This window comes from Perognathus longimembris, chromosome 14, assembly GCF_023159225.1.
Source record: "Perognathus longimembris pacificus isolate PPM17 chromosome 14, ASM2315922v1, whole genome shotgun sequence".
Classification (NCBI taxonomy): Eukaryota; Metazoa; Chordata; class Mammalia; order Rodentia; family Heteromyidae; genus Perognathus; species Perognathus longimembris.
In genome coordinates, this window is record NC_063174.1 from 17,190,883 (window position 1) to 17,201,377 (window position 10,495).

Sequence of the window (10,495 nt, forward strand, 5' to 3'; positions counted from 1 at the left end):
GGCCTTTGTATTTTTTAATTTATATATACCTCAGAGATTTTACAATTTTATCATTAACTCCAAAAAATACTTTGTCATTTGAATTTCAACTTTTTGGTTTTAATTATCCAAGTGAAACCTGGGTTAATAGACAGTATTTTAGTTATCTGACTGTATTTTTTTGCTTACCTCACTATAATACAGAGTGTACTGTTAGACTGAGTATAGATTTGAATGTACCAGTTACAGATGGCTTTGTTTATTTTACTCACTGCTTTGAATAATTTCCTTGCAGTAGCTTTAAAAAATATTTATGTGAGAAGTTTTCTAGACTTAATTTCTTTATATTGATATACTACTGTAACTATTTGCTGAAATATTACAAACTTGCCAGTGGATTTCAAGTGTTAGCTTCCAATCTTAGAGTTGTTGTTTTAAGTAAATATCCAAAATATTTATCGTATAATTACATGTAATAGAAATTCTACAATAAAATGTTATTTTTACAGATAAGGCAACTATTAAAGACATCAGGCAATTGGATGTTGTATTGAACTAACAATAGAAATATAGTTAAATACGTATTTAATAAGAGAATGAGTACCTAGGAATATTTCTTGTCTAAAGTTTAATGTTGACAAAGAGAAAAATATACTGGGTTGGTTCATAGTTCAACAGTAGAAAGCCTACCTATAGAGTTGGAAGCCCTGCCTTGTAAACACCAGTTCTGCTGAGAGAGAGATTGACAGTGAGAGCTACTTAAATTTTTAGTGTAACATCTGGCTCTTTATTTTCCTTTGTGTATGTGGTGGTGGTGGGGGTGCCCACGTGTGTGCTAGTACCAGGGCTTGAACTCAGGGCCTGTGCATTATCCCTTAGCTTTTTCACTCAAGGCTCATGCTATGCCATTTGAGCGACAGCACCATTTCTGGCTCTTTTACCGGTTAATTGGAGATTTGAGTCTCACAAATCATGCCCATGTTGGCTTTGAATTGCAGTCTTCAGATCTCAGTCTCCTGAGCAGCTGGAATTACAGGCATGAGCTACTGTCATCCAGCATATCTGGCTCTTTTTAAGTGGTAATTGATTGCAGGAGGCTCTGGTTTGCAATGTAACTACAAAACTATAATTACCAATATTTTAGTTATCAATATTTAGTTACAGTGATATTATGTGTAGTGTGTGTGTGCCAGTACAATGGCTTGAACCCAGACTCTTGTGCTTTCTCACGGCTGGTGCTCTGCCTCTTGAGCCATGCCTCCAGTTTCAACTCTGCTGGTTAATTGGAGGTAAGAGTCTTGGTGGACTTGCCTGCCTGGGCTGACATCAAACCATAATCTTCAGTTCTGAGTTTCCTTACCAGCTAGGATATTGATATGAGCCACTGGTACAGGGCTATGTTTCTTCATAAATACGCTAAGATCATGCTTCCTTTTGCAATTTAAGGGAAATGTGCTTAAGGGAAAATGCTACCATTGCTTTTAATGTTTACATTTCAATAAACAGTTTTCTGTACTCTTAAGGATGCGATTAGGTGCAATACATTTAAAGACTTCTACAACACGGTTCACTGCCATATACCAAATTGCTAATGTTTCATTCAATAAATTAAATCTTTTATTGCCATGGTGCCAAGTTGAGATAACTTCTTGTAAAGATGGGTAAACATGGGTGAAATATTGCTGAGAATGCCTTACTTTGAGCAAATACTAAAAAAAAAAATTACATTTTAAATATAAGGATGAAATCTAATGGTATATTTTTAGAAATTCACCCAGTGTTTATTTAAGCACGTTCCCAAGTATGATAAAAAAGGATTTGATTTATAATAAGCTTTCCAGATAACACCTTATTGCATAAATCAAAATATACCAAAACAGAAATATCAGAATATATATAAATGGTGTAAACTATTGACCTTAGTAAACTCTTCCTAATGTAGATTTGTTCTTTAAGGAATTGCACTTTATTTGGAATACTAGTTTATCAGTCAATGATGTACCTACCTCACTGGGTTGTTGTGAGGATTAAGATGTTTGTTAAAATATTGACTACCTTGAATATGCTAATAAAAACCATGTTTCTACCTCTTTCGTGTCCATAAGGTCTCTCAGATTCTCTTACTATGAACTTTGTAGACTTTTCCATGTATTTAGGCAGAAATTTATATCACTATTGCATAATAGCAATCAAATGTGTGTTCTTGAATCCCAACTAATTGGAGTTGAAGAATTGGTAGTATTTTGTTATGGTAGTGGCTGGCTAGTAGAGACAAATTATCTCTGGCTGACCATACAGTGTATAGTAATAAAAAAGATTGAGATAAACTGGATTACCAACAGACTGTTGAGGTGAGAATGTGGAAACTTCTTTGTAAACGCCCTTAGAATAAGCTAGTGGAGAAGCCAAAAGGTAAAGGATAATCAGAATATGTTTTTAATCAAAATACCACAAATCACTACTTATGGTGAGGAAAGAATTTTGAAACCTTGTCTACCACCATGGAGGATAAAGAACTGAACTAATAAGAAATGTCCAACTTGATTCTCTTCAAAGTACTCTATTTGTGTCAATAATCCTACTTGTATTATTCATTCAAAATAGCTTTCACTTGTAAGTTATTTGATCTTAATATCAAGCACTGTCGCTAGACCCAATCCAGTAGAAACAGAAACATGTAACTGGTAGGTAAACTAAATAAGAGAGAATCCAGTGTTCAATTTCAGAGATATGAGCAAACTATACATCTAGATAACTACTGTGACACATGAACTATAAATGTTTATCTTCTGAGCAGTTTTTTGGTTGTTGTTTTTTTTTGGCCAGTCCTGGGGCTTGGACTCTGGGCCTGAGCACCGTCCCTGGCTTCTTTTTGCTCAAGGCTAGCACTCTGCCACTTGAGCCACAGCGCCACTTCTGGCCATTTTCTGTATATGTGGTGCTGGGGAATTGAACCCAGGGCCTCGTGTATATGAGGCAGGCACTCTTGCCACTAAGCCATATCCCCAGCCCCTCTTCTGAGCAGTTTTATAACCAAGTTAGTGTCATAATTATTTGAAAATAACTTTTACTGTAGGTAGGAAGAAAGTTAGAACTTCATTTAAAACAATTTAGTGTACTACTAAATTATAGCTAAAACATTTACCTTCCTTTGTCAGTGCTCTGGCACTTAAAATCAATGTCAAATTCTTCTATCTTAAAATTGCATAGCTTTTAAAGATGAGCTCACTGAATTTTTTTTTTTTTTTTTTGGCCAGTCCTGGGCCTTGAACTCAGGGCCTGAGCACTATCCCTGGCTTTTTTCTGCTCAAGGCTAGCACTCTGCCACTTGAGCCACAGCGCCACTTCTGGCCATTTGCTATATATGTGGTGCTGGGGAATCGAACCCAGGGCTTCATGTATAGGAGACAAACACTCTTGCCACTAGGCCAGCCCTCACTGAAATGTTTTATACAAATGTCTTAAATCTAATGTTATACCAAGGTTCAGTCTCTTAACTATCTAGCCCGTCTTCTACCTATTATTTGAATGATGCTCTTCTTTCCAGAAAATTCAAGTTGAATTTAATTCCCACAGAAATGGTATTTAAAAAGCGGGGTCTTTTTGGAAGTTTGTAGATTTTCCTTTCAGCCTGAATGGGATTAAGTGCCTTTAGAAGGACTTGAGGGGACTATATTCTGTCCTGCCTTCGGCCACATGAAGACACAAGAAAGGCTCTCTATGTTGTCTTCTTGGCTTCCACACTGTAAGGAATACATTTTGTTACTAATTACTCAGCCTCAAGTGTTCTGCTATTGCAGCACATTCAAATTAATCTTGAAGAGTGAATGCCACTTTTCTCTCTGGAAAGTCAAGAAGTACAGTTGAGTAGGGAGGCCTCTAGCTGATTTTTATATGCTAGTGTCTGAGGCTCTATATTAAATTATGTACCTTCAAATAAGCAATATGTTCCATAATCTGTGGTTTTTCTCAATAAGGTCTTCTGCAAGGGATCAAAAAAATAAAAAAAAAACACTGAAAAACTTAGCTGGGAGTTGTCTACACCTATAATCCAGGTAATCAGGGAACTGAGGTATATTAAGTTACACAAGCTGCTTTGGTAGAGCCCCCCTCCCCCCCAAAAAAAAACAGGAATGGAACAAGAGTTTGTGGAGCAAATTAGCTATGCAGTCATCAGAAATTTAAAAAGTCATCAGAAGTTAAAAACTTGCTCCTTGTACATTTGACTGTAGTTTCAATGCTTGTTTCATTTTGACCCTAAATAATGTGTGGAATTGTGTGTGTGTGTGTGTGTGTGTGTGTGTGTGTGTATGTGCGCGCGTGTCAACTGGAGTTTGAAATCTCAGGCATTTGTTTGCTAGGGAGTCACCCCACCACTTGAGCCATTCCTCTAGGCCATCTCAATTTTTTGTCTTATTTAAATAAGACTGTAAGGATTATAACTTCTCTATTCAGTGACAAACCATTAGTTTGGGATGCTAAGGCATTTTAAAGGTTCACATGACTCCATAGTACTAAAAAGAACATTCTCTAGCACAAGGGTGACAGAGGCAAATAGCACAAGAGAACTCCAAGAGGACAATGAAATTCAAAGTATTTTACTAGGAGGGTGGGCTTCATATGGGCAAGGTTGCCATAAACATGAATCTCCTGCTTAAATGCCAGCTAGCTATCACCCCTCAACTGCATTTTTGGATGAGCCAATTCTCACAACTGAAATTGCAACTTAACGATTTTAAATTCCTTGTCAACCCACTGGTTATTCATGAATAAACTGTTTTTAACTTCCTTCCAAAGTTTTTGCTTCTAGGTTTATTGTATTGTGGTTAGCAAATATATTCAATGTGATTTCCAGAGAAGTTGGTCCTTAATCTTTAGACTATTAAGCTGGTGTCCTAGAAAGTCTCCAAAATGATCAAGTATCATGAACTTAGGAAATTTTGTATGTTTCTTTCAACATGCTGCCTTAATTTTCCCATCTTGAGCATGTGGCTACTCCTATTAAATTTTATTGGAATTTTGCTTCCTCCCCCCAAGCTTCAAAAGACTTTGCAAAGGCGTTACCATTGAATATGTCCATCTCAGTGTCCAGGGATCCTTGATCAGTCATCCCTTCCATCATTCTCTTCTTGTCTGCCCCTTCCTCTGGGACTCATTTCTTGTTTTCCTTTAGCACAAAGGTCCACAGAGACATATGCTTAAAGATATGATTTAGTATAGTATATGCAGGAGTGAAAATCCATAGAATAAACATTTTGAACAATTAGCAGACTGTTCAACAACATGAAGGGGTATGTTTAGTGCAGATGAATGAAAAAGGAAACTGGACAAGTATAATCAGAATATTTGATGTTCATATGTGATAAAGGGAGTTTCATTATTATTATTAGCCAGCCCTGGGGCTTGAACTTGGGTCCTGGGCACTGTCCCTGGACTCTTTTTGTTCAAGGCTAGGGTTCTAACTACTTGACCCACAGTGCCACTTCTGGCCTTTTCTGAGTAGTTTACAGGAGATAGGAGTCTCACAGACTTGCCTGCCCAGGCTGGCCTCGAACCGTGATCCACAGATTCTCAGCCTCCTGAGAATCTGGGATTACAGGTGTGAGCCAACCACGGTGCCCAGTGGTTTCTTTACTTTTTAATAAATGATTTTAAAAAAAACTATCCTTTGAATCATTTCAATATTTTCAAAAGTACAAAAAAGTAATAATGGAGTTCTTGCATACTTTTTCCATAATTAATGATTTGCTTTTTGTTTTGTTTTGTTTTCTTGAAGCGGAGTCTCATTATATGTGTTGTCCCAGTATAACAAACAATATTTCTAGCCTTGAGATCTGGCATGGCACTAGAAGTCTTTTGCATTCCAGTAAATTTATTTCAGATGTCTGTGATTTACCCATCATGTTATCTTTCACCTGCCTCCCATAAGTGCCCCAAGAATTCAAGAGGCACAGAGGAACATCTCCCAGAATAATATTCTATTTTCTCTCTTTGGTTGGGATGGGAGAATGAATCACAAGTGCTTTTTTCCTACTTCACTGTTATTATGGGATATGGTTTATTACTCCTTTACACCTCCCTTCATGTCTTGCATATACTAAATAGGAGTGTGGCTTAGTGGTAGAGTGCTTGCCTAGCATGCATGAAGCACTGGGTTTGATTCCTCAGTACTACAGAAGCAGAAAAAGCAGGAAGTGGCACTGTGGCTCAAGTGGTAGAGTGCTAGCCTTGAGCAAAAGAAGCTCAAGGACAGTAGCCAGACCCTGAGTTCAAGACCCAGGACTGGCAAAGAAAAGAAGAGAGAACACAGAAAACTCCCCATTATTGCCTTACAATAGAAAGACAGACCTTAGAAATCATCTACTTAGCTAAGAAATCTTTATTTCAATATTTTAATATGTATCCCTACCAAAATGTATATTTATATACTTCACCTATAATACAGTTTAAATACTTCTGTATATATCTGTTAAATTCCAGTTTCAACTAAGCATTTCCCTCTACCAAGAGGGACAGTTCCAAGCATTCTAATCAGAATATTTACACTCAAGTAGTTCCACACTACAAGTAGTTCTATTATCCACTATAGGATTGATTTTTATTTTGCTGATTAGCATGCAAATGTCAAAGTTTATTATTGGGGAAGTAGATCACAGACTAAGAGAAATTCACTTTTTTTTTTTTTGCCAGTCCTGGGGCTTGGACTCAGGGCCTGAGCACTGTCCCTGGCTTTATTTGCTCAAGGCTAGCACTCTACCACTTGAGCCACAGCACCACTTCTGTTTTTTCTATATATATGTGGTGCTGAGGGATCGAACCCAGGGGGCTTCATGTGTATGAGGTGAGCACTTTACCACTAGGCCACATTCCCAGCCCAGAAATCCACTCTTATAAGTGAAATTAAATATTCACTTGTCAGGTTTTTAGTTTACTGCCCCCTTCAAAAACAGTATCTGGTACTGGGGAATATGGCCTAGTGGTAGAGTGCTTGCCTAGTATGCTTGAAGCCCTGGGTTCGATTCCTCAGCACTACAAAAACAGAAAAAGCCAGAAGTAGCTCTGTGGCTCAAGTGGTAGAATGCTAGCCTGAGCAAAAGCCATTTCAGGGACAGTACTCAGGCCCTGAGTTCAAGCCCCAGGACTGGCAAAAACAAACAGTATCTAAGCATAGAGAAAATTTTGTTTGGAAGAAAATGGATGGAACTAGAGACCAACATGTAAATGAAATATGACAGATTCAGGAAGATACATATCATATTTCTGTCACATGGACTCTATATTTTAACACATAAGAAACAAAAATAGAAAGAGCACTATTTGGGGTGAGGAAGGGGGTTATAGTGGGAGAGAGGAAGAGGGGATAAGAGGCTAACAGTGAATATAATGAAAGTACATTATATGTGTGTATAAAGTCAATGAAATCCATTATTTCTACAATATACTTATTTTGGTTAAATATGTTTAAAAGAAATTTTAAAAAGGAAAGAAAAAGAAAACAGTACCCAAGTCTCATTCACTTGACAGTACTCATTATGTATATAATTGTTAGTGATTTCATGATGACCATGCGAAAGACGACTCACAGATACTATTGCCTTCTCTGCTTCAAGTAAATCTCCCGTGTGTGTGTGTGTGTGTGTGTGTGTGTGTGTGTTCCCGTGCGCGCACGTGTGCATATGCCTGTGTTTGTGTGTGTGTACTGGTCATGGGGCTTGAACACAGAGTGCTGCCCTCCACTTTTGGCTTTTTGGTAGTTAATTAGAAATTTTCTCCCATGGTACTAGGGCTTGAACTCAGGCCTTCATATGCATTCATTGGAGCTGGTTTGCCCACTGACATTCCACCACTTGAGTCACAGCCCTTGCACAGCTTTTTGCCTGTTATTTTATAGAGATGCGGTTTTATGGACTTCTTTGCCTGATGTTGCTTTGAACTGGGATCCTCTGGATCTCAGCCACCTGAGAACCAAAAATCATAAATGTGAGCCACCATGGCCTTCCTCTTCAACTTTCAAGAGCACTATCTGCCTACTGAAAAAGAATCTGAGAGACAAGAACAACATTCAGTTCACAGTTATATATGATACACATTTACATTTTAAATTTTATTTTAAATACTTCACATTAAATGAAATTTAACCATAACTATCACAGAGCATTACCACAATATGCACAAAGAATTTTTAAGAGACAAAAGAATACAATTGCCAACCAGTTAAATGCCACTTAACTATGTAAACAAAAATAAAATAAAACCCTGATGCTAAAAAGTTAAATACTCAGAGGTAAAATACAGGTATAAAAACATTTAAACATTAACATTTCCCACAACTAAATCACATTCTTTGAAACAGAGTACAAATATTAGTACTCTATACCTACAGAATTTCAGAATCCTGTTAAAGTCAAAACCATCTCTGGTTTGTGATACAGCACAATTCATAAGGCAAAAATATAGGCATTTTCATCCAGTTCTTTAATTTCACTTGTATTTTAAGGCAAACTTGGGAATTTTTGCTTTGTATTTTAAAACAAATGGGATTTTATACACGGTAACGACAAAATCAACAATAAATTTTATCTAGTTAATGTTGAAGACACAGATATGTAATATAAAAGATAGATGGATATAATTTTTCTCTCCACACAGATGTAAACTAGATTTTTGACTCCACATACACTACGTTTGTAAACCTATATAATATTTTTTGTATTCCTCAGTCTTTTCAAATGTATCTCAACACTGAATCAACAGAGCTTACATGAAAATCCAATGCATATCCAGCCACAGAATCATTGTCTAATTAAATTACACCTAATTAAAATGCTATTTACAAAGGAGTAAAAAGGTTCAGAAGTAGAACTGGATGTTTACTTGACATATGACATCTTATAATTTAAATTCCTGACTACAGAGGTTATAGAGGTTATCACAAGTTTATTGAACTTTAAGCAGTAAGTTTATTGAAGAATCTGATTTTCCTGAAAATGAGCACTTAGGTGACAATACCAGGAATCCAATACCAAAACTGATAATAAACACAATATGATATATACATATATTTTCCTCAATATTAGCCAGAGCCTGAATATCCTATGTGTTGTTTTCTTTCCTATAGTTTTGTTGCTCTTCTAGAAAGTACATTATCCAATTCCAGGAAATGTAAAGTCCTATAAATATCAGGATTTTCATGATTCATATTCATGCCATTAAAACTTAATTGTATACTAAAGAACTGCTTACATATAAACTAGGTGTCTAATTACTTCTTATGATGTTGGAAGAAAAGGGAGTCACACTTTACCATAAAAGTTATTGGGGAATAGGATTACTCCACTATATTTTGTTTCTTTACGTGAAAAGAACATATTACTTCTATTTCAGCAGATTAGATACTATGCAACAAGCCCTGGAGCATTTCATGTATCTAGTAATCTCTCCATATGTGTAAAGTATCAGAACCTAATGGCATTTTTCTATCAATTGATATACTTCCTATAATTTAATATTCGTTCATATTTAAACAAGATTAGCAATAACAAATATAACTTATAAATGCCCTTTAGGTAAAATTTAACAAATCTGTTAAGTTTTATTACTACACCCAACAATTATTAAATAGCCAAATATTCCTTTCAAATTAAGTCGTTATTTATCATTGATTTATTTCTATTTTCCTCTTCCATTCCTTCCCAAATTATTTCTGTATAGTCTTAAATAGCTTTCCCGAGCTTGTCTGAACGTGTATAGTTATCTCTAATACCATTAAATCTAGGGATTTATGATCAAGTATTTGGTCCTTTTTAACAAAAGAAATATGTGGCTTTAGATTCACAGTTTACAGATTATTCATAATAAAACTTCACAGATTTTTTAAGAGAAAGCTGTATTATAAATTTCCCAGATCTCAGGTACAACAGAAATCCCAATATATCTCTAATTTTTGAAGGACATTTTTTTTCTTCACTTTACAAATAGGTGTTCACAATTTGTTCTTTGCTACATGACTCCTCCTATAGGCCCCAGATTCTCACATTTAATCTTCACCAGGATGAAATTTAGAATTTTCAAAAATAATGATCAGGATGTACTTTTGATATCATTTGCAAATGATTATATATTATGAACTACTTTGATAGTGTACACATGGGTAAAACACTAACATGAAATGATTGGTATAGATATTCTATGGCCTTTCATTGGTATAATGATCTATGGTCTTTCATATCTCTTTATCTTATGGAAAGAGAATATTAAAACTAGTAAAAATGGATGTGTTTAATAATATTAATGACAGAAATAAATAAAGGCAACTGAGTTGGGGAATTAAAACTAAGTGATGGAACCTATTTGAAATTGCTTTGCTTTAAACAAAGTTTAGGCTATCCACAATAGTGCACCTTGTTTCTATTCAACAAATTTATTCAGATCAATGTAAAAGTTATTGCTATATATCATTGTTATTCAGACGAGCAACATAGAAAATACTCAGCTGATTTTATTAGTAGCTCCTGTT